Source organism: Canis lupus, chromosome 36, assembly GCF_003254725.2.
Source record: "Canis lupus dingo isolate Sandy chromosome 36, ASM325472v2, whole genome shotgun sequence".
NCBI lineage: Eukaryota > Metazoa > Chordata > Mammalia > Carnivora > Canidae > Canis > Canis lupus.
The window spans coordinates 10,654,753-10,680,776 of NC_064278.1; the positions used below are offsets into that span (position 1 = coordinate 10,654,753).

A 26,024-nucleotide genomic window follows, 5' to 3' on the forward strand; every position below is an offset into this window, starting at 1 on the left:
AAGCTCATTTCTGACTTCTGACCTCAAAAACTGTAAAGGAATAAATTTGTTATTTAAGCCACCAAATTTGTGTTGATTTGTTATAGCAGCTATAGGAAACTAGCATAATTGGTTATTAAGTATGAAATGACTAGGGCATTCAGCAAATTAGAATCCTTAATGCCAATAACCTGTATTTTTTCTATGTGAATCAATTGTTGATGATTTAAAGGAAGGAACTGCATCAAATATTACCAATGAGCATCTGTTATTTGTTCTTTAAAAGCTAATTTGAGAAGTTTGTTGTCAACTTTATAGTCAAATGGAGAAGACTAATGTTCAACTTTATTAATATCTACCTGGTGAACTGAAGCATAGGTTGAATTATATTAAACTCATATTTCCTATCATTATCAAGAAATATATTTGGGGAATTTGTGGTTTGGAGTTGCAAATAGACTCCAAATAGTAGCAAATAGTAGCATATAATGAAAGGTTATAGTTGTACTTTTAAACTAAAAAGATGGTTTGAGAAACGATGGTTGCTTTGTAGCTGGGCTAGATACATATAATTTGTTCTCCTCTGCTATACCATACTCGGAGACCTGGGATGTTCCTTGCTGGATCCATAGCAAGAGTCATCCTTAACCTGTAGCTTCTGGCTGAGATGGCCAAAGATAGGCACCAGCAGTGACGGGAAAGTTGGAAGGGAATGAAGTTAGTGTATTTATTCCTCACATTGCTCCCTTCCAGATTGCCATGGTAGAATGTGAAGGCCATGGTTCCTACCAAACAACCCCTACTCCCTCCTGATTACAAAAATCATTTCTTCCTCTTGCTTCTTACTGCTGCTAGCCCTGAGGTAGTATAACCTTACTACCACCTTGTTGGTTTCCCTTAACCCTAACAGGCATTGTGAACAGTATTTTTGCATGTGTGATTTCATCTCTTCAATTAAATTCTTTTTTGTTATCTATTTTCCACCAAAAAAAAAATCATTCTAATACTAGTGAAACAATTGATATGCATCAGATTATTTGATTTTTACAATGACCCTGTGAGTTGGGTACTATTCTAACCAAATTTAAAATATGAGAATACTGAAAAACATAAAGTTTGAATAACTTGATGGTCACATAGCTAAGAACTGTCTAAGCCAGAATGGAGTCCAGTGAGTTTGACTGCAGAGCTGATCTTAGATGTGGTAGTAAATTCATTAATATGATTTTTAAAAAGATTTTATTTATTCATGAGAGACACAGAAAAAGAGGCAGAGACACAGGCAGAGGGAGAAGCAGGCTCCATGCAGGGAGCCCGATTCAGGACTCAATCCCGGGACCCTGGGATCATGCCCTCGGCGAAAGGCAGACGCTTAACTGCTGAGCCACCCAAACGTCCCAATTAATATGCTTTTAAAGATAATCTCGTATTTTTAGTATCTATATAAATCTCATAGACAAGACTTAAGTACAGAAGAAAATAGAATAAATGAAAACATGTCAGGAAAATTTAGTCATAGGTAATTAAAATAAGAAGACAAAGATCTGGATTTGGAAATGGTCTATAACATGCATTTTTCATATCTGAATGCTTCAGGATGTTATTTAGTATCATAATTCTTATGAAAATGGAAATTAGAGGGACAGCATTTTTTTCCAGATACAAAGGAAGCCTTTTATTAATACAAATATGTCATATAAGTTAATTGAAATAGATAATCTACTTGCTGTTTATGATAATTTGTCAGTGACCAGAAACAGATAAATTAAATTAAAATAAAAATAGTAAATTTCTAAGGATTTGTTACTGTAAAATCAATAAATGCATTTCACTTATTATCTTCCTGAAAAATTCACATTGTCTTTTTTAATTGGCTTTTTTAATTAAAAAAAAGCATCATGTAATTAAAACAAAAAGATGAAAAAAATATGTACTGAGAAATTTTTGCTGATCTCACACAGGAGTATGACAAAGTGACATCAGAATTTATTATTATTCTTTCTATGGACAGTAGAAGAGAAGATGACAACTAATTTTTTAAACCCCTCATTGTCTCCTACTGTCATTCCTAACCTTTATATTAAAAATATTCTTCCCCCCTATATAGTAGTAAAAACTCTTTCTTTCCTGAAGTTTATGAAATTCTTCCTGACATAACATAGACTTTGGCACTGCCATTTTGATCTGCATAATATACCTTGCAGATTGATTTGTGATAACATCACTAAGAGGCCACTTAGAGCATATAGCAAGGGTCAGCAACCTATGGGCTTTTGTAGTCTCTCTTGCTTAAAATAGTTGGGAAACAAGGAAAACTATTTTGTGACATGTAAAAATAACAGGAAATTTGAAGCTTAGTGTCCAGAAAGTTTTATTGAAGCACTCATGTTTATTTGTTTATGTACTGTCTGTCCATGGCGGTTTTCATGCTACTAGGACAGAGTTGTATAGCTGCAGTAGAGACCATATGACCATATTTTGTGAATTCCTTCACTGATACTTTACAAAAATATTCATTTTTACTGCATTTGTTTCCTTTCATAGGTAGGTTCCCTACCTTCACTTTTGATCTTTCCTTTCCACTCCAGGAGTCCCCTTCTTATTTCTTGCAGGGCTGGTTTAGCGGTAATGAACTCCTTTAGTCTTTGTTTGTCTGGGAAACTCTTTTATCTCTCTTTTTCTGAATGATAGCCTCACTGGATAGAGTATTCTTGGCTGCAGATTTTTCCTATTCAGCACTTTGAATATATCATGGCACTTCCTTCTGGCTTAGAAATTTTCTGCTGAAAAATCCTGATAGCTTTATGGCTGTAGGTGCCCTTGTATGTAACTATCTTCTTTTATTTTGCTGCTTTAAAATTTTTTCTGTATCACTATATTTTGCTACTTATAATATGTTTTGGTATGGATCTGCTTTTCTTGATTTTGTTGGGGGTTCTCTGCACCTCCTGGATCTGGATATCTGTTTCCTTTCCCAGATTAGGGAAGTTTTCAGCTATTATCTCTTCAATTAAATGTTCTGGCCCTCACTTTCCAAGTCCCCTGCTCTGGAGATTTATTTTCCCTATGCGCCCCCCTGTGTGTTAGTCTGTGTCTAGCCCTTCTGAGCCAGGGCTCCCTCCTACTACATCGGCCACCATCCATTTCTCTCCCAAGCTGAGTCTCCACACTTCCCACCTTCTTCGATGTGACCTCTTTTCTAGTTGTAGTTGTGGAGTTTGTTCTGTCAGTCTTCAGGGTGATTTCTGGAGTATTTAGGATGATTGGATATTTATCTAGTTGTTTTCATGAGACAAAGTGAGACTAGGATCTTTCTACTATGCCACCATCTTCCTCTCCCCTGTTTTTCAACACTTCTGTTAATCAGGTTTCCTGATTAGCTATTTCTAATCAAAGTTTTCTCCTAATTACTTTGGCAGATTTTCTTGGAAAAATGTCTAGCTTTTCCTAACCTCAATATAAATGTTTATAATGTTTCATTATTAAAATATATTTAATCAATACCCATAGTGATATAATTTTATCAAAGTAAATTTTATTTAAGACAGAGTTTTTATGTGAGGAAGTTTCTTTCATTTCTCTCTAGAAAGAGCATTTATAATAATTTGCAAATAAATATAAGACTTATTAAATGCTTGTTCACATCTGGATATAGTTCATATTCTTTATTGATCATTGGCATAAACAATTTCATGAATATATTTTCTAATATTGCATCATTTTACAATTCCTATTGTGGGTTTTTTTTTTTTTTTTGGTGTGTTATTTTAATAAGTAGTTGATGAATTTTATTTAAGGTTTTTATGTTGAAGCACCTGGATGGCTCAGTAGTTGAGCATCTGCCTTTGGCTCAGGTCATGATCCTGGGGTCCTAGGATCAAGTCCCCCTCCCTCTGGGAGTCTGCTTCTCCCTCTGCCTATGTTTCTGCGTCTCTCTGTATCTCTCTATTATTTATAAATAAATAAAAATCTTAAAAAAGAAAGATTTTTATGTTTGTATTCATTAATTGCATTGGTTGTAGATTACTTTTTGGTAAAGTTTTACTAGCAAATTTATATTTTTTCTGAAAAAACTTTGGATGACTTTCTATTTTTCTATGCTTTGAATTAGTCTTTTTGAAGTTTTTATTATAAATGAAATACATTTGATGTAGTTTCAGATGTACAACATAGGAATTGGACAAATCCGTACAATATGCGGAGTCAGTTTTTAAAATGCAGAAATGAAATATTTCTAGATAATGTCAGTATTTCTTTTCTAGAAGATATGAATAACTCATCTATAAAACAACACATTATTATTTTAAAGTAGTTTTAAAATATTAAAATTTAAAACATTTGAATAAAGTAGTTTTACATTTTTTCAATTTATTTTCTTATAATTTGACTGGTCAGTTTCTTCTTATGCCATTTTGACAATTTCATTTTCATATGTTTACCATTTCACAGAGAATTGTTAAGATTTATAAATTTCAAAATATGTTTTATAAGTTTAATGTATTGTGGTCAAAAAAATGTAGGTTAGGTCTATAAATTATATCTTCTAGGACTTAGCGAGGTAGGATTTCTTTTTTTAATTTAATTGCTTGTTTGCTTTGTTGCTATGCAATTTATTTGTTTTATAAATTATAAAAGAAGATTTTCTTTGTACAGAACAAAGTCTGGCATATAATTATTAAAATTACAGTAATAATAATTTTATTAAAATCTTTTATGCCTTTACTTTGTTTTCATACTTCATTTTTCAAAAACTGAGACAAATGAATTTGTTTTCTCCATTTATGTTGAGCTTCTAACAGTTTTATATAATATTTTACTATTATTAGTTTTATAAATTTATGACCAGTACTTTATTGAAAGATTTATCTGTGTAAGTATACAGTTACCTTATTTATCCATTTAAGTCATATTTGCCTTGAAATATATTTTGTGTCTAATAACATTGCAAACTCTACATTTTTGTTTGTATTTGCCTGATATATTTTTGCCCATTTTTTATTTTTAATTTTGGCAATTTGTTCTATGCTTCTTTTAAATAAACAGCATCTGTTCAACTTTTGCTTTGTGATCTAATTTGGTTCTTTTTGTTATTTAATGTGAAAATGCCAATTCACAATTTGTTATCATAAATGTTAGGTATATTTGGTCTTTCTTCTGACAACTTGTTTTGTGGTTTCTAGTTTTATCCTTTTTTCTTTTTCCTGATTTGCTTATGGACTACATAAACTATATTTTTTTTCCTTTTTTCCCTTTCTTTTTCCCTAGTTATTTGGAATATATGGAAAGCCTTGTTGTTTTTTTATTGCATTATTTTATTTTTATTTATTTATTTTTTAAAAGATTGTATTTATTTATTTGACAGAGAGAGAGAGCACAAGCAAGTGAAGCAGCAGGGAGAGCAAGAGGGAGAAGCAGGCTCCATGCTGAGCGGGGAGCCCAACCTGGGGCCTGATCCCAGGACTCTGGGATCATGACCTGAGCCGAAAGCAGACATTTAACCAACTGAGCGACCCAGGCACCCCTCACTGCATTATTTTAAAAGAAGTTGTCAGCAGCATAAAAAAAAAACTATTATATTAACTCTTGCCATGTAAGATAAAAATATTAATTTTTCCTTCCTTGTCCAACTATTTCCTAGTTTAAAAAAATTATTTGGTATGTCATAATACTTAAAAAAATATTTTTTATAAGTGTATTGTTCAGTTACCATGCTTGCAACAGTGATTTAAATTTAGCCCTATGGGGAGCCCGGGTGGCTCAGAGGCTTAACTCCGCCTTTGGCCCAGGTTGTGATCCTGGAGATACGGGATCCAGTCCACGTCGGGCTCCCGGCATGGAGCCTGCTTCTCCCTCTGCCTGTGTCTCTGCCTCTCTCTCTCTCTCTCTCTCTCAATCTCTCTCTCTCTCTCATGAATAAATAAATAAATAAAATCTTAAGAAAAAAAAGGTGGGGGCGGGGGGATCCCTGGGTGGCTCAGCAGTTAAGCATCTGCCTTCGGCCCATGGTATGATGGTGCGATCCTGGAGTTCCAGGATCGAGTCCCACATCAGGCTCCCTGCATGGAGCCTGCTTCTCCCTCTGCCTGTGTCTTTGCCTCTCTCTGTGTGTGTGTCTCTCATGGATAAATAAATAAGATCTTAAAAATAAAAATAAAAATAAAAATAAAAAATAAAATAAATAAATAAATAAATATAGCCCTATGGTTTAACTCCATGTCCTAAGAGTTTTATATTATAATTTCCCCATTTTTTCCATTATCTTCTGGTAGCTGAAGTATACTTTAAAATCATCTTTTTATAAAGGATATATTGATGATATATTTCTTAACCTCTTGCTGTATAAGAATGTTTCTCAAGTGCCATTATATAGGAATGGCAATTTCAGGTGGAAGATAATATATAGCCAGTTTTACTTGTTTTTTTTTTTTTTTTTCCCCTTCCTTGGAAAATAACCATTTTTCCTTACCTGAAACTTGAAGGATTTGAATTTTTATTTATCTTTTAACCTTCTTGTCTTAGTAGGATATTTCTAGATTTGGAGTTATTTTCATTAATTTTCTTGTATTCAATGGCCCTTTTTGACTTACAGACTCTTGATATAAAGACTGTATTCTTTCTTGAGATTAGACATTTTTGCAACTATGTTGGCTTTAGTTTCTCCTTCTGAAATTGCTATCTTTAATTTTAGCATCTTCTGGTCTCTTGCTATATATAATATATATATGTGTGTGTATATATATTAGTCATTCTTATATTTTCCCTCTTAAATCTGTGGAAGCTGCTTGAGTTTCTCCTCTATTTAACTGATTTAATTTTCTACAATTTCAAATCTGCTGTTTACTGTTTATATTGTACTATGAATTTACCCATGCAGTCCAATCTATTGCTAACTGTTAGATTTACATTCATATTTAAATGTCCTCTTGGGGCACCTGGATGGCTCAGTCAGTTAAGCATCCAACTTTTGGTTTTGGCTCAGATCGTGATCTCAGGGTCATGAGATGGAGCTCCGATCTGGGCTTATGTACTGGGCATGGAGCCTGCCTGAGATTCTCTCTCTGCCTTTCCATCAGCACCTCCTGCCTAAAAATAAATGAGTGAATGAATGAATGAATGAATGAATAAAAAAATAAAGTGTCCTCTTAATCTTAATCAGAGTATATTTCAATATTAAAATTTCCTCTTCTCCTTTTTGTAGCAATTCTGTTTCACAAGGAGTTATCTGCAAGATTATTAAGATTATGCCCATTATTTTGAAAATGACTTCCTTTTACATATCTTATTTTTTTCTATTTACTCATCCTTACAGATGATATTCTATGCTATATAACACTGGGATTTGAGATGGTTCTATCAAGTATTGGTTTTCTATAAACATCTAAAAATCTTTCAGGCAAAAGAGAAAGCTTTAAATTCCTAGTTGTTTTAACTTTGCCAGTTCAAAGGTCCAGGGGCCTAAGGAAAATAGGAACTAATCATAGCAGGGACTGTGTAGATTTGGCAACCAGGACTAGTCTTGGGAAATGATGCATTATTTCCTGAATTCAGTTGCCTTCATGGGGAGCAGTATTCCTGTTCTTTGTCTGGCATTGCTGTCTGCACCTGTTGTAAGCTGGGCATACACTTTGCCATCTGGCAAACAACTCAGAAGTATTGGTGATATTCTCAATGCCCTACTGCTGCTGCAAAATTTACTCTTGCTCCAGCCCTTGCAGTGGGAGCCAGTTGTGATCACAATGCTGTATGGACACATTTTTCATTTATTTTTTAATTAAACTGATCTTCCTTATGCCCACAATCCTGAATATATTTGTTTTTCCTTCAGTCAGCTCTTGTGGACCATTCTAGAAAAAGACACTTTCTTTCTGGTTTCCAGCAGTGACCCATGTTTTCCTTCCTCAACTCATTTCAGAGGGTGCAATGCTCTTTTTGCTTGTATCTGGCAAATGAGAGGATGGTGAGTTGGAAGGAAAGTGATTAGATGTCTGTGTTTGACAGACTCTTACCCAAAACTAAATGCCTTCAAATCCTAAGATTATTTATGAGTAAAGAGATATAACAGAAATATTCACTGACTCTAATAAATATTTTAATTTACTTAATAGAAAACAATTCTCAAATAATTCTCAAAAATTGTTTTCTATGTTATCTTTCTTTAAAAAAAAAAAACTCCTTGCTTTTCCTTTTCTTTAGAGATAACAAAAATTATTACCAGTGAAAAGAGAACTGAACTAAGAGCCAGAAAAACAGAGCTCTGGTCCCAGATCCAATGCTAACTATCTATACTCTGAAATTCCATAAACTTCAATTTTATCACCCTTAAAATGAAAGTAATAGACTACATTTTCTCTGAAGTGCCTTCAGTCTATAATTCTTCAAGTCCACGTTAGTGGAACCATTGTTAGGCTGAATTCACACTTAAAATTTATATAGAGTAGATCAACAAGAAGAGATTAAGTTAATTCCTTGTTTAAAAGACAAGAGGTGACTCAGCACACTGGTTCTAGGCTACTAGTAAAACAGAGAAATTATAGACCAGCTAACCGGTGTGCTATTCAATGGGTTATTTTTGGCTTTACCCCATTAACTTTCTCTGTCCTTTTTACCATATATTATTTACAGAAATAAAATGTATTACCTCAAGTGAAAGCTGCACTTGTGAGGGTGATTTGGGAAATGCACCATAGGGATCTTTTCTGCAGTAGATGGTCTCTCGCAGAGAGTATTGCTCCAGTTCTGTTACCTTTCCATACACCTTGCCTGAGCATTTCGACCACGCTAGTCATGATGTATCCCTGCATATGATGCTGAATGTGGTTTTGATATTTGAAAAAGAGAAAAGGTATTTTCTTTCAGTCTTATTTAAGTGTTGATTTGTAATAAATGGTAATTTACCGTTACTGTTACTGTTTTTCCGTTGTTTTTTTTTTTAAGATTTTATTTATTTATTCATGAGACACACAGAGAGAGGGGCAGAGACACAGGCAGAGAAAGAAGCAGGCTCCGTGCAGGGAGCCCGCTGTGGGACTCGATCCCGGGACTCCAGGATCATGCCCTGGGCCGAAGGCAGGCGCTCAACGGCTGAGCCACCAAGGCATCCCTCTCTAGGTATTTCTTAATCCATACATTGAAAAGCAGCTTTTGAGTGTTTTGGTTATCTCTCCAATGGAATGGACTCTTAAAAAAAAAAAAGAAAAGAAAAGAAAAGAAAAAATAATTAATGGAAAACAAAGTTGCAATACAAAGCCTTAAAGCCAACCAGTACTTTATCCAGATGTCTGTCCTGCCTGGAAATGGTGGAAAGATACAGACTATAGTTCATAAAATACCAAGGTCTGGACATTTTGATCTATTGTGTTTGTGTATTTCATGCCTGTCCCTATCAATGACTGGGACTTTTTAACATGCTCTTCCACCCTATTACTTACCAATGAAGCTGCCTTTTGTTGAATCTTTAAATATTGCTGGCCTCTTTAGTGAAGCTATAATTCAGCTTTCCTTTGAACAAAAATTCGATTAACTTTTTATATTCATTGGCGGTTTAAAATATTAAGATTTTTTTCTTAATACTATTTTCCTGTTCAGCCAGACTAACACAATTTAAATAAAGGAAGATGGTTATTTTTTACTTTTCATTTCCTTTTCATCCCATTGCTCTGCCTTATTTTGGTATACATTGCCTCTTGTCTGGGCTTTTACAATAGCTTTTTAATTTTAGGCAGCTTACCTTCGGCCCAAAAGAGTTTTACATTCCAGACCTCTTCTAGACTATCAGAGTAATATTTAAGAAATATATCTGATTGTATTGTTTTTCTGAACAGTGTTCCCCAGTGTTCCCCATGTCCTTAGTATAATATCCAGATTATTTAACTTGTACATGAGGCAACTCACCCATGGGCTTCATACTCCATATGAGGTTCTACTGAATATAAAGCCTAGAGAGATGCCATTAATCACAATCTGACCTGGTAATAGGAGATCTAATATAAAATTTGAAATCTTAACACTGAACAGGAAGTAGAGCCATGACAAACATTTTATAATTTACATAGGTGATTTTAGTCACTATCAAGAACATGGACTCAGACATCAAGTTGCCCAAGTCCACATTTCGGCTTTCTACTTACTAATCTGTCCTTGGGCAAGAAAATACCTCTTTGGTCCTCCTTGTATAAAATAAGGTTAATAATTGTTGCTACCCCAGAAATTAAATTAAATAATACAATGTATATGTAAAACATTTAGAACAGTACTTGGCCTTAGTAAGATTTCAACAAACACTAGCTTTTGTTGACTAACAATACCAAAATGTTAGTTATTATGATGCTCTATTGTGTTACATTTATGGAATATCCCGATAGAAAATTTTTTCTAAGTTTAAGACAAAGTTGACCTCACATAGAAATCCTATATATGTATGAATCATTACCCAAATTTATATTTTTTAAAAATAATCTTTACAATGTCTAAATTTTTATTATTATAATATCCCATTTTCAGTAAATAACCAACAGAATCCATTTCTAATCAGTGATGATTCAAATGGTCTTATTCTTTCCACTGTTTCCTAACTTTTTTGGGGCAATATCTGGCACAGTGTTTGCTCAAAAGATTGAGGTGATTAGGTGAATTTGGTCTTTCTGTTAACCTTAATTTAAGTATTTTCACCCATTTACTCTGACTTTTCACCATACTTAATATTTCTTAAATAAGTGTGTGCTCCTAATTCCTTTATTTCTTGATAACTCACTTATTGCATATCTATTTGCAATAGTATATAAAACTGTAATCTTAAGTATGTATGTATTATTTTCATATTAACATTTTATAATACTTAAGATACTTTGTAATATACACTTTTCTTCTTGATAGTTCACTTTTCTTATTAAAAGCTTCAGCAAGTTGCCATTGACCTTTGAGTTTCTATTCTGACATCTTCTCCATTTTGGCTTGTATCACTTAGTCCTGATTAGATCTACAACATGATCTAATCCAGTCCAACTGATCTCTTCACTTACTGTTGCCCCGAACTGCCTTATTTTCTCTTGTGAGTCAGAGCCAGGTCCTGCTTAGGGCATTTTCAATTATACTTCAATTTAAAAATATTAAAAATAAAATAATGTATGTAAAAACATTTTGTAAAATCTTTAAAATATCTATTCAAGTTTGTCATTGTTATCACAAGCAAATCATATACTGCCTTGTTAGTTGCCTTGTATTGTTTTTGTACATTATTCTCTTATGCTGTTACTAGGCTTAGTACAGTTATTTAAATTTCTACACATTTGACTACCTAATTAGGTTTTTAATTCTTTGGGGACAGGGAATATTGATGCTATTAAGATCAAAGATCCAAACTCCCAATTATCTTAGAACTAATTATCTTAGAGGCATTACTGAGCTTGCATCTCCTATTAAAGTATAAATTCATACCAGAGAAGCTTATATTCTCATCCTAGCCACCTGCAGACAGTGAATTGAAGATACCTGGCAGGAATACTCTTCAACTGAAAGAGTTGAATAAAGGGTGGGAACAAAGATTGTTGATTTGTTTCAGCTTACCCAGATCTGACTTGTTGTCGTCACTAGACATTCTGGGAAATAAGCAGTCAAAGAAAGGCAGTATAGCTTGGGCTTATGCCATCTTTTTTAGTTGAAGTACAATTTGCATAAAATAAAATGCATATTCATTTGAGTTTTGACAAATGTATTCTTCCACTGTTACCCACCACCCTAGTCAAGATGGAGAACATCTCTACCCCCACAGTGCCTTTTCCCAGTCAATCTCTCCTGCTCCCAGAGACAACCACTTTCCTGATTTCTATCACTATAGCTTAGTTTTGCTCAAAAACTTCACATAAATGAAACCATAAAATATGCACCATTTTTTTTAGCTTCTTTCACCCAACACCCGTTTTGGGATTCAAGCATTTTGTTGCATGCATAAGTAGATCATAACATTTTGTTGTTGAGAAATAGTTCATTGGATGGATATATATAAATGTATTATTCATTCACCTATTGATGGTCATTCGAGTTGTTTCTGGGTTTTAGCAATTATGAAAAAGGTTTCTATGAACATTCTGGCATAGGTCTTTTGTGGGTACATATTTTCACTACTCTTGAGATTGTCAACAGATTGGAATAAAGCAAGATCCAAAGATATGCTGTTTTCAAGAGACATATTTTAAGTATAGTAATACAGATAGGTTGAAAATAAAAGAAGAGCAAAAGATATAGTTGCAAGCACTAAGCAAAAAAAAAAAAAAGCTGACATGACTATATTAATAGCATATAAGGTAGACTTCAAGGCAAGGGATATTAACATAGATTTTTTAAAATGGTCATTTCTGGGGTACCTGGTTGACTCATAAAGCATGCGACCCTTGATCTCAGGCTTGTGAGTTCAAACCCCACATTGGGCATGGAGCCTACTCTTAAAAAATGTCATTTCATAGGAATAAAAGGGCTGATTTGTAACAGGACACAACAATCTTAAATGTGTGTTACAAAAATCATAGAGTTCCAAAATAAAAGAAGAAAAAATGGACAGAAATAAAGTGAGAAATCACAATTATGATAGAGATTTTTAAAATCTTCTCTGAGTAGTTGATAAAACAAATAAAAAAAATAGTAGACTTTGGATAATAGTATCAATTATCAAACATGAAGACCTAATTGACATTTGTGGGATAATACATGCAACTGCAGAATATAGATTCTTTTCAAGTATACATGAAACATTCATCAAAGACCAAATGCAAGGGCATGAAATAAGCCTGAATTTATTTCAGAGTTTTTGAGTACAGTAGAATTAAATTAGAAGCCAATAACTATAGGTATTGATAAAAAGTCAATTATTTTGGAAATGACTCAACACATTTCTAGTCAATCCATGGGTCAAAGAAGAAATCCTAAAGAAACTTAGAAAATGTTCTATATTGAATGATAATAGAATATATAACATGTTGAAAATCTGTGTGTTTGTGCCTTTTAATCATTGTTTTGTCTCAGAAACTGATTAATCAAATCAACATTAACAATCAATATAACACGAAAGGGAATAGGCAGAGGAACAGACTGAAGGTTGAAAATCATAAGGATCATGCCTACCATCAGCCACTGTTTTTATTCTGTGATTATAATGAAGTCACTGGATATTGGTTAAACTAATAGGCACATATCCCTTCAGTGTCAATAAACAGAATGCTAAATCAATATTTTGGCTATTTTTCCCTGATGAGTCCCACATAGGGGCATGTATGAAGCTTCCTTTCATCCAATGGAACAGTAGCAGAAGTAGTCTGGATAGTGTTAATATTGACAAAGATTATAGCTAAAGAATAAGTTAATCAGTGACTAAAAAGTTGAATATATAACCAAGAAAGGTTGTGAAATCTTTGTTCTGAGATCTGAGACAAAACCATCTGTCTCTAATTTTAGTTCAGTCCTTAATGAATATAACCAGTCTGACTAAATGATCTACTGGGAGGCCCCCTTCCAAACACAAAACCTATGATTTTAATTAGTGTTGGTTATGGTGCCAGCACAGGGGGAAAATTTGCTCATTGCCATAAAGAAGAGTAGGGGTTTAATTCTAAATCTCAGTCATATCTTCTAATTTACAAATTCTTTTATTTGGAAGAATATTTTCTTTATAGAACTCCAAGCATTCCTCTTCCTCCTCCTTCTTCTCCTTCTTTCTTCTTGCTTCCCCTCTTGCTCTCTCTCACTGTGTGTCTTTTATGAGAAATCAAAGAATATTTAGTTTGAAACTTGTAATCATGAATTGAGCTTTTCAAAAAATGTGTGAGTCATGTCTTGCCCTTTGATAATTTCCAAGTGGCAAAGCTACTTTTGCAGATCAGTCCCTGCTTTTAATGATTTCAGTATATTTTGTTTGGTTGGGAGTGAGAAAAATAAATGAGAAATGTCATTCGTGAGTATGAGTTTGCAAATGAATATGTAGAAGGCAAGTGATTACTTTATTTGGGGGACACAGTATGTTTTCCTGAGCTTTTTGCCCTTTCCCTTTCTCAAGCCTACAATTTCTCCTGTTTCCATTTACAGATGAAAGTGGTACAGCAATGTGGTGGGGTGGCATTCACAACATCTGAGATATGTGGTTTATCCATCTATGTGCATGGATAGAGACAATTCAGAATCTAACCATCTGAGTTCTAAGCATACTTTTATAATTCACATACATGAAGTTTTATAGAGCAACTTTCAAATATAGAATGAAAGAGATAATTTCATTTTAAATACTCTTTTTTCATTCATTCTTGCAGGCAAAAATTGGTATATTAATAATATTCTTAAAAAGAAGAAAACAAATGAGCAATGTCATAATGCTTTGCTGTTCAAAAAATATTTTATCTCAAATGATTTGAATTCGCTCCAGCAGCAATATTATGGATTTCACCAGGTTAAAGAGAGGAAACAAGAAGGAAAAAAAAGAGAGGAAAAGCCCTACAGGTCAAGAGATTAAGTGAGCTGATGAACAGAATGGCTAATTTTCTATTTTTTCTTGCTAAAATGTAGGAGTGAATCGAAGTAAGGGAACTTGCCAGTGAAGGTAACTGCCAACATGTTGAATAGACAGATGCATTACCAAAATGCTTTCCACAGATGAAAGCAAACAAAAAGTTTTGTAACAATATTTGTTTTGTAGCTATATGTCTTAATCAGTGCTATATTTGTATTGGTCTACTTTAAAAACTGTGCCATGGTCAGTGAGATTATCTTTTCTAATCTTTTAAAATTTCAACAAATATTTCTAGGCATTAAGGATAAGCGACATTTTGCCTCATCTGCTTCTCTGATATCGAGCTGTTTCTAGATGCTAAATTTGGCGGCTGTACTTTTCTTATCTGTAAGGCTGTTCCTGGGTCCACCCTGCAAATAGCCATCCAGGTTTAGACTTTTCCGAGTAGCCGGGAATGGCCATCCCACTCTCAACACCCCCATTCTCTTCTGTGCTCAGGCTCAGGGCATTGGGTGGAAGTGAGCTTTCCTTTATTTCTGGTATTACTGTGGCTTCTCAGGGTCTGGCTTGGGCTCTGATCTTGACATTTGTCACAGGTGTCACCGGTGAAACTGCTGGGAAACCAGATGGCAGGCCTAAGTGAGGTTGGCAGCATCTGCTGTTGTGCTCATTGTCCCTGCTACTTGCTCTACTTTATTCTTCCTGTTGATGTGTTATTGTCTTCCGTTGTCGTTTCATTTGTTCAATGCTATTTCCCTTTCTACAGGCCTCACCAAATATGAATTCCTTTCTGTAGTTCTTTTCATGCATTTTCTCTGCTTGGAGCCCCATTTTCCAGGAAGACTCATGACTTGGCTGCCTACCTTGGGTACTTGGGGGGCTTTTGCTTACGTGTCACTTCCTCAGCAAGACTTTCTTAAGCACCCTATTTAAATTTACAACGCACTCTTCTTCCCCACCCCCTACCCTGATATTTTTTCCTTCCCTGTCCTGCATTATCTTTTTCCATAGCAATTAGCACCACCTGCTCTATTCCATGTTAAACATACATGCACATAATCTGTATCATTAGGATATATAAAATATAAACTTCATGAAGGCAGATCTGTTTGGTTACTTTGTATTCTAAGCATATGGAAGAATGCTGGCTCTTAGCACTTTAAAAAAGTTGTCTTTTTTGTTGTTAAATGATAAATTGCATTGCGAATTTTGAAACAGCAGGCTTCTAGCTTTATATTTGATCTTATTCATTCAGCTCAGTACAGTGCTATGTGTAAGAGCTTTAAGGATATGGGAAAAATTGAATAAGTAGCATCTGCTATGTGTACTGGGTATTTTACTTACTTTGTTTAATTCTCACTGTAACCAAACCCTTTGCCTAATGAAAGACAAGGAGAAAGTAGCAGAGTAAGTATGCACACTAGTTTCGTCTGGCCTCAGTTACTGTCTTTTCTTCAGAAGCCCACCAAATAATAGTGAGTCAACAAGAGCCCCTCAAAATTGATGATGTTGCATTAATCAGGTGTAACTACAAACTGAGTGCCAAAACTGATTGGTTAAAAAAAAAAAAGAACTGTAAATTAGCTCCCTAAAAAGATACGTGACAATGCCCCAAAAAAAGAAATCCAAAACCACTGAAAGCAACAGCACTCTTGGCTTAAGTGCCTAGACCTCTGAGGTAACAAACTTAAAAAGGAAAACATGAAATAAAATCTTTAAAAAAAAAAAAAAAAAAGGGACGCCTGGGTGGCTCAGCGGTTAAGCGTCTGCCTTCGGCTCAGAGTGTGATCCTGGGATCCCAGAATGGAGTCCCACATCGGGCTCTCTGCATGGAGCCTGCTTCTCCCTCTTCCTGTGTCTCTGCCTCTTTCCTTCTCTCTTTCTCTCTGTTTCTCATGAATAAATAAATACAATATTTAAAAAAAAAAGGAAAACATGTTTCTGGACACATATTTTGACATATTTTATGAACATATATTGCATACAATGTGAAACTAACAAAGATTCCTTCTTGATTTTAAAAAGGCAAGAAGAACTGCTCTTCAGTGTCTTTTTTTCCTGCAGTCCAGGAAACCATAATTAACTGTATTTTTTAAACAAGCCAGATTTTATCGGTATGATCCCTTTTTAATGTGTCTTCTCTTTGGCCTCTTTTGATCTAGTGATAGAGATACAAGTTAGCTCTCATTTTTAATTCAGTACCATGTATGTATGGAAAAACCCAATGATGCAATGAGCACTGGAGGCTGGGAGGTGGTCAGCAAGCCCAGACAAGCTCCCTGCCCTCATGGGGCCCAGAGCCAAGCCACTCATCAGGGAAATAACATGTTCTGTGAACATCTTCTGGATGTGGAGTTATCTCTATTCCAGAATTTATTTTAAAAAACCTTAATAATTAATTTAATTCTGTCTTTGTTTTTCTTCTCTTGGTAAAAGATAATCTGATGCCCTGGGAGAGGCTGGAAATACTGTTGCTATTTTTTTAAAAAGATATATTTATTTATTTATGATAGATAGAGATAGAGAGAGAGGCAGAGACACAGGAGGAGGGAGAAGCAGGCTCCATGCTGGAAGCCTAACGTGGGACTCGATCCCGGGACTCCAGGATCGCACCCTGGACCAAAGGCAGGCGCTAAACCACTGAGCCACCCAGGGATCCCCCACTGTTGCTATTATACGTTTCAGTTATTAGCCCAGACACGCATCCTTTCTACTGTGTCTGCTTGAGTATCTCAGATAATTGAGAATTATTTCTTATTAAGGAATAGTCGTTTTGTTTAAGGCAAGTGTAAGAATTCAAACATTGTTATTTATATTAAATCAAACCAAATTTTTCCTATAGCACTCATATTCATTGTTGATCTGTCATAAGAGCCTTTCGCACATCTAGGCCCTGTTCAACATGACAGTTTGCTTAAAACCATGTCTCTTTGAAATTGTCTGGTATCCCGTTCTTTTTATGAGTATCTATTTTGTGCAGGGTATTGCTTTATGTAGTTTAAGAGTCACAAACGGAGTATATTATAGCCTTACCTCAAGGCATTTACATAAATACGACAAATAGTGTATGAAAAACAAGTGCTATTGAACACTTTGTGAAAGGCCATACCTAGCTGAAAGGATGTAGAAATATTCATGGGAAATGTAACATTTGAGATTTAAAACTGCTATTGTCTTGTCAGGTTGAATTGTAGTGAATTTCAGGTTGTGAAAGCAACATAAGCAATAACTTGGAAGTAAAAACACAGAGATCAGGGTGCAAGTTTAGGAAAATTTGAGCAAATTATTTCTTCTTTACCATAAAGTGCTAGTAAGAGGTGACAGGTAATAAGACTGGAAAGGAAATTTAGAGTGTTCTTTAAAAGTCAGGGAGTGGAATTTGTAGAAATTTATAGGAATTTATAGGAATGGTTAATAGAGAATGGTTGAAGATTTTTGCATGAAGGTGACAAATATAAAGTTATACTTTCATTAAGTTGACTTAGCAGTAGTTTGGGGAGTGAATTGAAACAAAAAAAAATGTATGTATAGGGATGCATTAAGAAAAATGGCACTGTGTCTCTACTATACCACATAAAATGGAAATAATTCAGAAGAAGAGATTTTGTTTTTTTTAAATATTTTATTTATTTATTTATTTATTTATTTATTTATTTATTTATTTATTTGAGAGAGAGTGTGCTTGAGAGAGCATGAGCAGTGGGGAGAGGCAGAGGGAGAAGCAGGCTCCCCTCTGAGCAAGGAGCCTAGGGGCAGCGGGGCTCCATCCTAGGACTCTTGAGATTAGGACCTGAGATGGAGGTAGCCACTGAACCCACTGAGCCACCCAGGTGCCCAGAAGGAGATGTTTCTTAAAGTTTGTGAGAGCAATTGCACCTGAACAAGTGAAATATGGGAAAGGCAAAGAACTTTCTGGGCTGCTGAAACAAGCTACAAAGGCAGAAACAAGCGTATGCATGTTTATGCACATAAGGTGTGTTTGTGTAGTGGAGAGGGGAGGCAACAGAGAGAATTGTCTGACTTTTGTTAAGTAGTCTGACTTTAAGAAAGGTAAAGTAAGCTCTAACAGTGGAGGGGCCGTGAATGTATAGGGTCACTTACACTGTCCTGTAAAACTGAAAGAGAGAAACAAACCCCAAATCTGGAATTAGGCTGGTGTCTTGACCCATAAATTATAAACTGGTGAGAAAAGAAAGTGTACTGAGTGAAAAGAACAAGAAAGCTTCTGAATAATATAGGGCTACAGCTGTTAACTCATTAATGATTTACTGTACAGTTTATCTCAGGTGACGTACTAGCCTGAGCATTGCAGAAAAGCCACAAAGAAAGATGGATGAAGATAAGAAAGATGAGATAATAGGAAATAAAGGCTTTACATGGATAACTTTAATAAAAAGTTCTACTGATGAACATCACTAAGGTGTCTCTGACAAGCATTTATTTAGCATCTACTATGTCCTAGGCATAGTACTTACTTTTTTTCTTATAAATTTATTTCATAAAACTTACTGAGCTTACATTTCTACTGATGAGAAAACCAAAGTTCAGAGAGTTTAAGTCTTATTCCAGCAGAAGTCAAGCTAACCCCACAATAACATGATTATAAGGGGAAACTAAGTTATTCCTTGTGGGTCACCAGTTTGTTTAATAGCAGTGGGCTTATGGTATTCTCAGGTGTAGATAGAGATCCAGTGACTTATAAAATCAGACATATTTCATGTTATCCTTCTCAATTGGTGAATCAATGGTACATTTCTCAGAAAATGGGATGATGAAGCGTATTTAGAATTTGCAGTCAGACACATGTGAGTTTATGTTTTTTTTTTTTTTTTTTTTTTTTTTACATGTGAGTTTAAATGCTGGCTCTGTGTGGCAATGCCTACTTACAGCCTCTGTAAGCCCAGATCACCACCACATTAGAAAAGTGTCAACAACACTACTTCCTTTACAAAATAGCACAAGGATTAAATGAGATAACAATATCAAGAACCAAGTAGAGTGCCAGAATTTAGATCATGTCAACATGACATGAAGACACAAATCCATAGTCTCGTATGGTCTCATTCTCTCACAGTGAGTTCTCTCTCTGTCTGTCTGAGGCACACACATGTACATACACACATGAATGTACACATTTTATATCTAGGACATTTTGGAATGTAGCTATTTTTTGAGCATTGTTTTTCATTTCAAAGACCTTCTGTTCCTGGCTCTGCCCGCTTGTTGTCTCCTGGGGAGGATGCCTGGACATTCACATCCACTACCCCACTGGGGGTTTAGAGGCTGCTTTTTTTCTCCCTCATTGAAGAGGATGAGGGCTGAGGGGGAAAATTATAAGGTAGAAGTCCTTGATGAAAACTGAAGCTGGAAATATTCAGGCATTTGGAACAAATGGAAATGTCTCATTATTATGAGGAGGACCATACCTTGGGAAATTTTCTTCCTTACGTATTAAATCCAGAACTGAATTCTGTGATTCTAGTATTATCTAGTCATCAAAAATAAACAAATATGTAATCAGCATAGAGGTGGCTTTCCAGCTAACAAATCATTTAGGAAGTGTTGAGGTAGTTCATAGATGTCTACTAACATGCATTTAACATATATAAAGATCTAAAAAGGATGTAGAAATGAGTTGCCAGGCTATCTGCAATAGAATAAAAATACTTGCATAAAAATATAGGCATATCTCGTTATATATAATTTTTTTCCCAGGAAAACTGGATGTAAAGTGATTATTTTCTACACTGAATATTATTTCCCAGGGATTATCATGATCATGATAATATTGGTGTGCATATCTGTTAAGGAAAAAAAATAATATTTAAAAATATAACAGTCATTTAAAGGAATGCCTATACTTTTATAAAGTGAATGAATATATGAATATAAAACACTGCAAATAAGTTTTTTCATATTGGAACTAACCCTGGCATTGAAAGAAAAATGACGGTTTATCTGAATAGTACATACTGAGCCTAGATCTTTCACTTTCTATTATGTTCTGTTCCTAATCTACAGTGGAAAACACATAAGTCTGGTTATTCAGAACTTTTTCCCTTTTATGGAAATTGTTAGTTACAGAAATGAGTGAGTGGATTGAGGTTAAAGAGAGAAATATATGTAAAAACGCAGTAAGTGACCATCAAAAAGTTCCTGAAAAAATAGATTGAAATCTACGGATCAAGGAAACTAGAAAGTCCAAAAATAAATCTTTAGATAACAGTCAGCAAATCTTTTCTTAGTTTATGTTTCCAGCATTATTCTAATGTACTGAAGAAGACCAGAACTTAGTTGTAAAATTGGATTAAAAGATAACTTTCAGAAAGACATTTTTTAGTCTTTCTCAGCTTTCTTGGGTAAAAATCCTCTAAAGTTTTTGAGCACTTATCCACAATCATTAATTATAATATAAATTATTATATAATTATTTTCTTGTCTGTGAGATTAAGTAATCCAATTTTTTTTTCAGTATAAGTTGAACCTGAGAGTACTTATTATTATAAAGTGATTCTTAGTGGAAAGAAATTAGAGTCATATGTTATTTTTACTACATGTCTTTGTTTTATTATTACTCTATCTTTCATATAACTCTCTTATTCTTGTAAGCGTCAACATGCATAATAACATGTCTTCTTTTATATTTTATTTTAGAAAATTAATGTTCCTCTTTTATAAGTGAGAAAAATTTTTAAAAGAAGGCATTGAAAGGCAAACAAATGTAATCAGAATTTAGAAATCTAATTCTTAATATCCGTTCCATTTTAACTACTTAAAATAATATTGTTTGCCTTTCCAATTACTTATGGGTCTTCTAAATATAATGTCTGGCCTTAAAAGTTGTAATATAAAATCACCTGCTTGCAAAGTAATACAACTGAGTGAAGTTCAAAAACTTCATATAACATGCCATTTAGCATTCTCATAAAATGTCAGTTTGGTATTAACAAGAACAAATGGAAGAAAAACTAATGTGAAAGCTCTCTGAAAACTTAATCCTGGGAAATCAGAAAAAAGAGACGATGATTTTTATTTCAAATCTATATTGCATAGAAGTACTTTTGAAATTGAAAAACTTTTCAGGTGTTGCTCATCATATATCTTGGATATTTTGGTAGAACATCCTGTGTTCCCCCTTTTAAATATCCTAAGACACATTCACTAGCTAGGATCAATGAGACAGGAATGAGTGACCCTACAAGTAACACAATATCAAATAAACTGCACATTACCTTGGTGTTCCTGATAGCAAGCTCCTGGAAGAGGCTGGAGAAGCATTGCATAATGGTTAGGCACATGGATTCTGTGACCACAGAGCATGAGTTCAAATTCTGCCACTACTACTTTCAACTGTGAGAACTTATGCATGCTGTGAATTATTTATCCTCTTGATACATCAGTTTCCCCATGTTTTAAATAGGGATAATCATAGCATCTATTTCATTAGGTTGTTATAAGAATTAAATGGTTTTATAGTTCTTAAGATAGTGCCTGACAAAAATAGTGCAGTATGTGTTATTATTATGGTTAATCTCCCCCAAAAAATACATTTGGCAAATCACTGCTAAGTGTTTTGCCCCTTAATTTATTTTTTTAAATTAGAATCTTGTTACACAAAAGCCTATTATTAAGCACATTTGTAAAGTGAGACCAGAATACTCATGTATTCATTTGATAAAGGTAGCTAATGCTCATTACAGAGATTTGTGGACTATATGATTACAGTAGGACAACTTATTTTGGGGAAAGAATCTTCTAACTTTCTTGCCTGGCTTCTAAGTCTTTAAGGTGGTGTACGCAGAACATATATTTTTCCTAATGAAAAAGGTAAAGTTAGCAAATATGCTATATATATGCTAGAAAATATCTTGTATGTATATATATATAGTATGTAAATATATAGCATATTTGCTAACTTTACCATTATCATTAGAAATAACGATATATATATCTTCTGACATTTATAATATTACCAAGTATTGAAGCACTGCTGATATGACCAGTATGTGACTATAGTACACACTTACTTGTTTTTGTTGATAAGCATCCATCTACCCCATATCCTGTGATAGTATTCCAACTCCACTTTTGAGAAATATTCTTATACCACTACCACAATCTTACACCTCTACCACAGTTCCTAGGGTAAGGCATTTGCTTTGGGGTAGACCAATCAAAGCATAAAGCACAACATTACCTTGGACTGAGTGATTACTTCAGGGATGGGTGTGTGACCCAGCTGGAGCCAGTGAGGTGCAATGAGAGTTTTTCTGGGTCTTTATTCCTATGGGACTTAAGTCTGGGAGGTTGGTAGGCTGGAGCTGCTATAGCACCTTACTATAATAAGGGATGAATATCTAGAAAAGCTATCACCATGAAAGTCAAAGCCAAAGGATACAGCATAACTAAGTGCTGGTAATGTCAGCTGTGCACCAGAATCATTCCATACCCAAAGCTACCTCTAGACAATAAACCTTCAACTAATGAATTTCCTTTTCCTTCCATCCTTTCCTCTCTCCCTTCCTCCCTCCCTCCCCTCTTCCCTTTCTCTCTCTCTTTCTTTCTTTTTTCTTTCTCAAGCCAGTGTGAGTCATTCTTTTGTCTCTTATAACCAAAAGAGACCTGCTATGGGACGCCTGGGTGGCTCAAGGGTTAAGTGTCTGCCTTTGGCTCAGGGTGTGATCCTGGAGTCCCAGGATTGAGTCCTACATCAGGCTCCCTGCATGGAGACTGCTTCCCTCTCTGCCTGTGTCTCTGCCTCTCTCTCTGTGTCTCTCATGGATAAATAAATAAAATCTTTAAAAACAAAAAACAAAAAAGAGACCTGCAAGAGTGATTAAAAAATCATTTTTGGCTCTATCTTCTCTATGCTCAATGCTAACAAATACATTGTCTATTGAAAATTATGAAACTAGAAAATATGCAAAATATAATGATTTAATACTTAGGATTTTTTCTGGTTATAATTGGTACCACTGCCTGATTTTTATTTAATTTTCATTTCACAGATTTTTGGTGTCAGACTTTCAGTTTGAATCCTGTGTGTATGATCTTAGGCGACTCTATCGCTTGTGTATTTCCTTTCTTCAGTTTTCAAATCAGGATCGTGAAAGTGTTTATTTGATAGGACTGTGGCGAGGATGAAACGATATGATGCATACAGACATGTTAGCTCAGTCAGTGACTGGCACATAGTAAGTCCTCAGATCATCACTATGTCATTAATCGAAAGACTGGCACTCAGGATTTCACTGGCTTTTCAGTTTTCTTCTGGTTGCCTTGTCAGCCACTAAGTTAAAATACTGATATCCCATCAGGGTAATTTTATTTCTAGAGAAAGTTTATTTGTGTGGCACAAAGACCATCTCTTTGTTGAATTAGCAAAGCACTTATTGGATTTCAGACACTCTGGGGCTGAGGCTAATCTTAAATTCCCCTGTATGTAAGACTTTCATTAATATAATTGCTTTTTTATGAATTTTAATTTTTAACTTTCAGTATTTACTCTCCTTTTTCTACTTTTAATTTGAATTATCTGTATTGATTGAATGATTGCTGGTTTAGCAAATAAAGAGCATGAACAGAAGCTTAACCTGTTAGCAAAGTTAATGATTGAAATCAGCAGTCTTAGCATTTTGTTCTGAGAAAAGCCTGTGAGAAATCAGAGTTCCATCAGTGAAAGCCTTGGGCTGCCTGAAGCACAGGGCTCTGCGTACACACACTGTGAGGGTTTCTCTTCACAGTCCCCCGCCCTCTAGTGGTAGTTATAATAATGCCATTTTGTAGTCCCCAAACAGGAAATGCCTGTTCTTACTTCAGTTACCAGAATCCTTTTACAGGAAGTTAGGTGTGGTCTTTGAAGGAGAATTTAAAAAAAAAAAAGAAAAAATGAAAAAAAGAATGATGGAATTTTAGCTGCAGTCTTCTTGGTGCCAGCTTATCAATCCCAAACTCTGGGTATAAAAGATCCTGCAGGGGTAATGTTTTAATATTCTTATTATGCTTATTCTCTGTGATGCTTCTCTACCTTTACAGTAGAATCCTTGGGGGAATCTGCAGAGGACCACTTTCATTTTGGAGCTGCTGGCTGCATGTTTTAGCATGTCTCTTCTATTAAAGCATCCAGGCATGGCAGTTTCCTCCCTGGAGTATGCATAGACCTTCTTCGTGCCTACGTCTGTCAAGGCATGAGGGTCTCTAGGGATGGGTGAGGTAAATGAGGGATGTGTTGGAGGCAGTGTGGTACTGAGAGGGCAGTCTGCTAGCTAGTGGCTGAAAGGTCCTAGTCTACTTAAAAAAAAATGTAGAAACGGTAGAGTACCTTATGTTATTTTAAATTTCCCTGTTTGATCTAGCATATGCTACAGAAATGATCCGGATATTAATGCATTTACTCTTCAAAAAGGCACTTCATATAATTAAATGGAAATTCTCATTCCTGTAGGATGGGGCTTACAGTGGATTGATATTTTAAAAAGAAGGGAAAATAGATAAGTGATTGAATACAGATGACATTCAGGAGTTAAGGTTTTGGTTGTATGATTTCAAAAATCATAGAAACTCTTGCCACTGGTTCAGAGATAACATTTGGAATGATTGGTGTGCTCTGTTAAGTTATATATGCTAGTCCAGTGAGATATGATTAGAATACAGTGAACCTCCATTTATATTATGACAAAGACCAACAAAATAAGAGTTTGTTTAAAAGATAAACTGTCTTAAACTTGGTATTTTTTCAAGTCTAAATATGCTATTTAGATTTTTACGAAATGGGCACTATTCGAGAAAATGAACTATTTCTACAGTATTTCCTAAGTACTGCAAATTTGTTAATTTAAGAAGCAATTATACTAGGTAGCAGCAGGTTGCTAAGCCAGGGGGGTCCAAGATCCAGACCTCTGACGTGGATGACTTCCTGCCCAGTTTGGCAGGAGCTGGATCCCTCCCTGTGCAGCTTCCGAGCAGTTCCAAATGTAATCGGGCATCCCCCACTCCTTCCTGCTCCTTTGCTTTCAAGCAGTATCTACCTATGTTTCCAGAGCCTGGCATTTCAGGATTTCCAGAGCTCTTTCCCCAGGTGCGTTGATTTTGAATAAGCTATTAAAGGTATAAAAGTAGGCCAAAAAGAATGGAAAAAAAATGGAGAAGTACATGCAAGATCCTTGCATAGCCCAGGTTCTATAATTTTGGGTGATTATTCATCTCTTGTTTTGGATCTCTGATATTTTTTCAGAAGGGATGCTGAAAAAGATGGCTGCCAAAATAGTCACACAAGTGAAACAGCAAGCACAAACCAGTATCCTCCATTTCCGAGCTCTGAATTGGATATTTTCACTTAAAACATTTTGGGAGTGGGAGACCAGATTACCTCATAGGCATCTACTGAATGTGAAAGACAGATCTCCATGCAAGCAGATGAATGCATGCATGAGAATTCCCTAAATACAGCTTCCTTAGTAAAATATTGCAGACAGCTTGGTTTATATGTTTTATCTCAATATCATGTAATTACCACAGCTAACCTTTTATCCTAATGACTGTTGCTTCTCTCTTTCTC

At 34.9% G+C, this 26,024-nt stretch overlaps 1 protein-coding gene across 1 annotated transcript in view; it reads left to right on the forward strand.

The window, feature by feature from the left end:
• LOC112674652 (sodium channel protein type 2 subunit alpha) overlaps window positions 1-26,024 on the forward strand; it is a 134,874-nt gene that overhangs the window by 23,452 nt on the left and 85,398 nt on the right.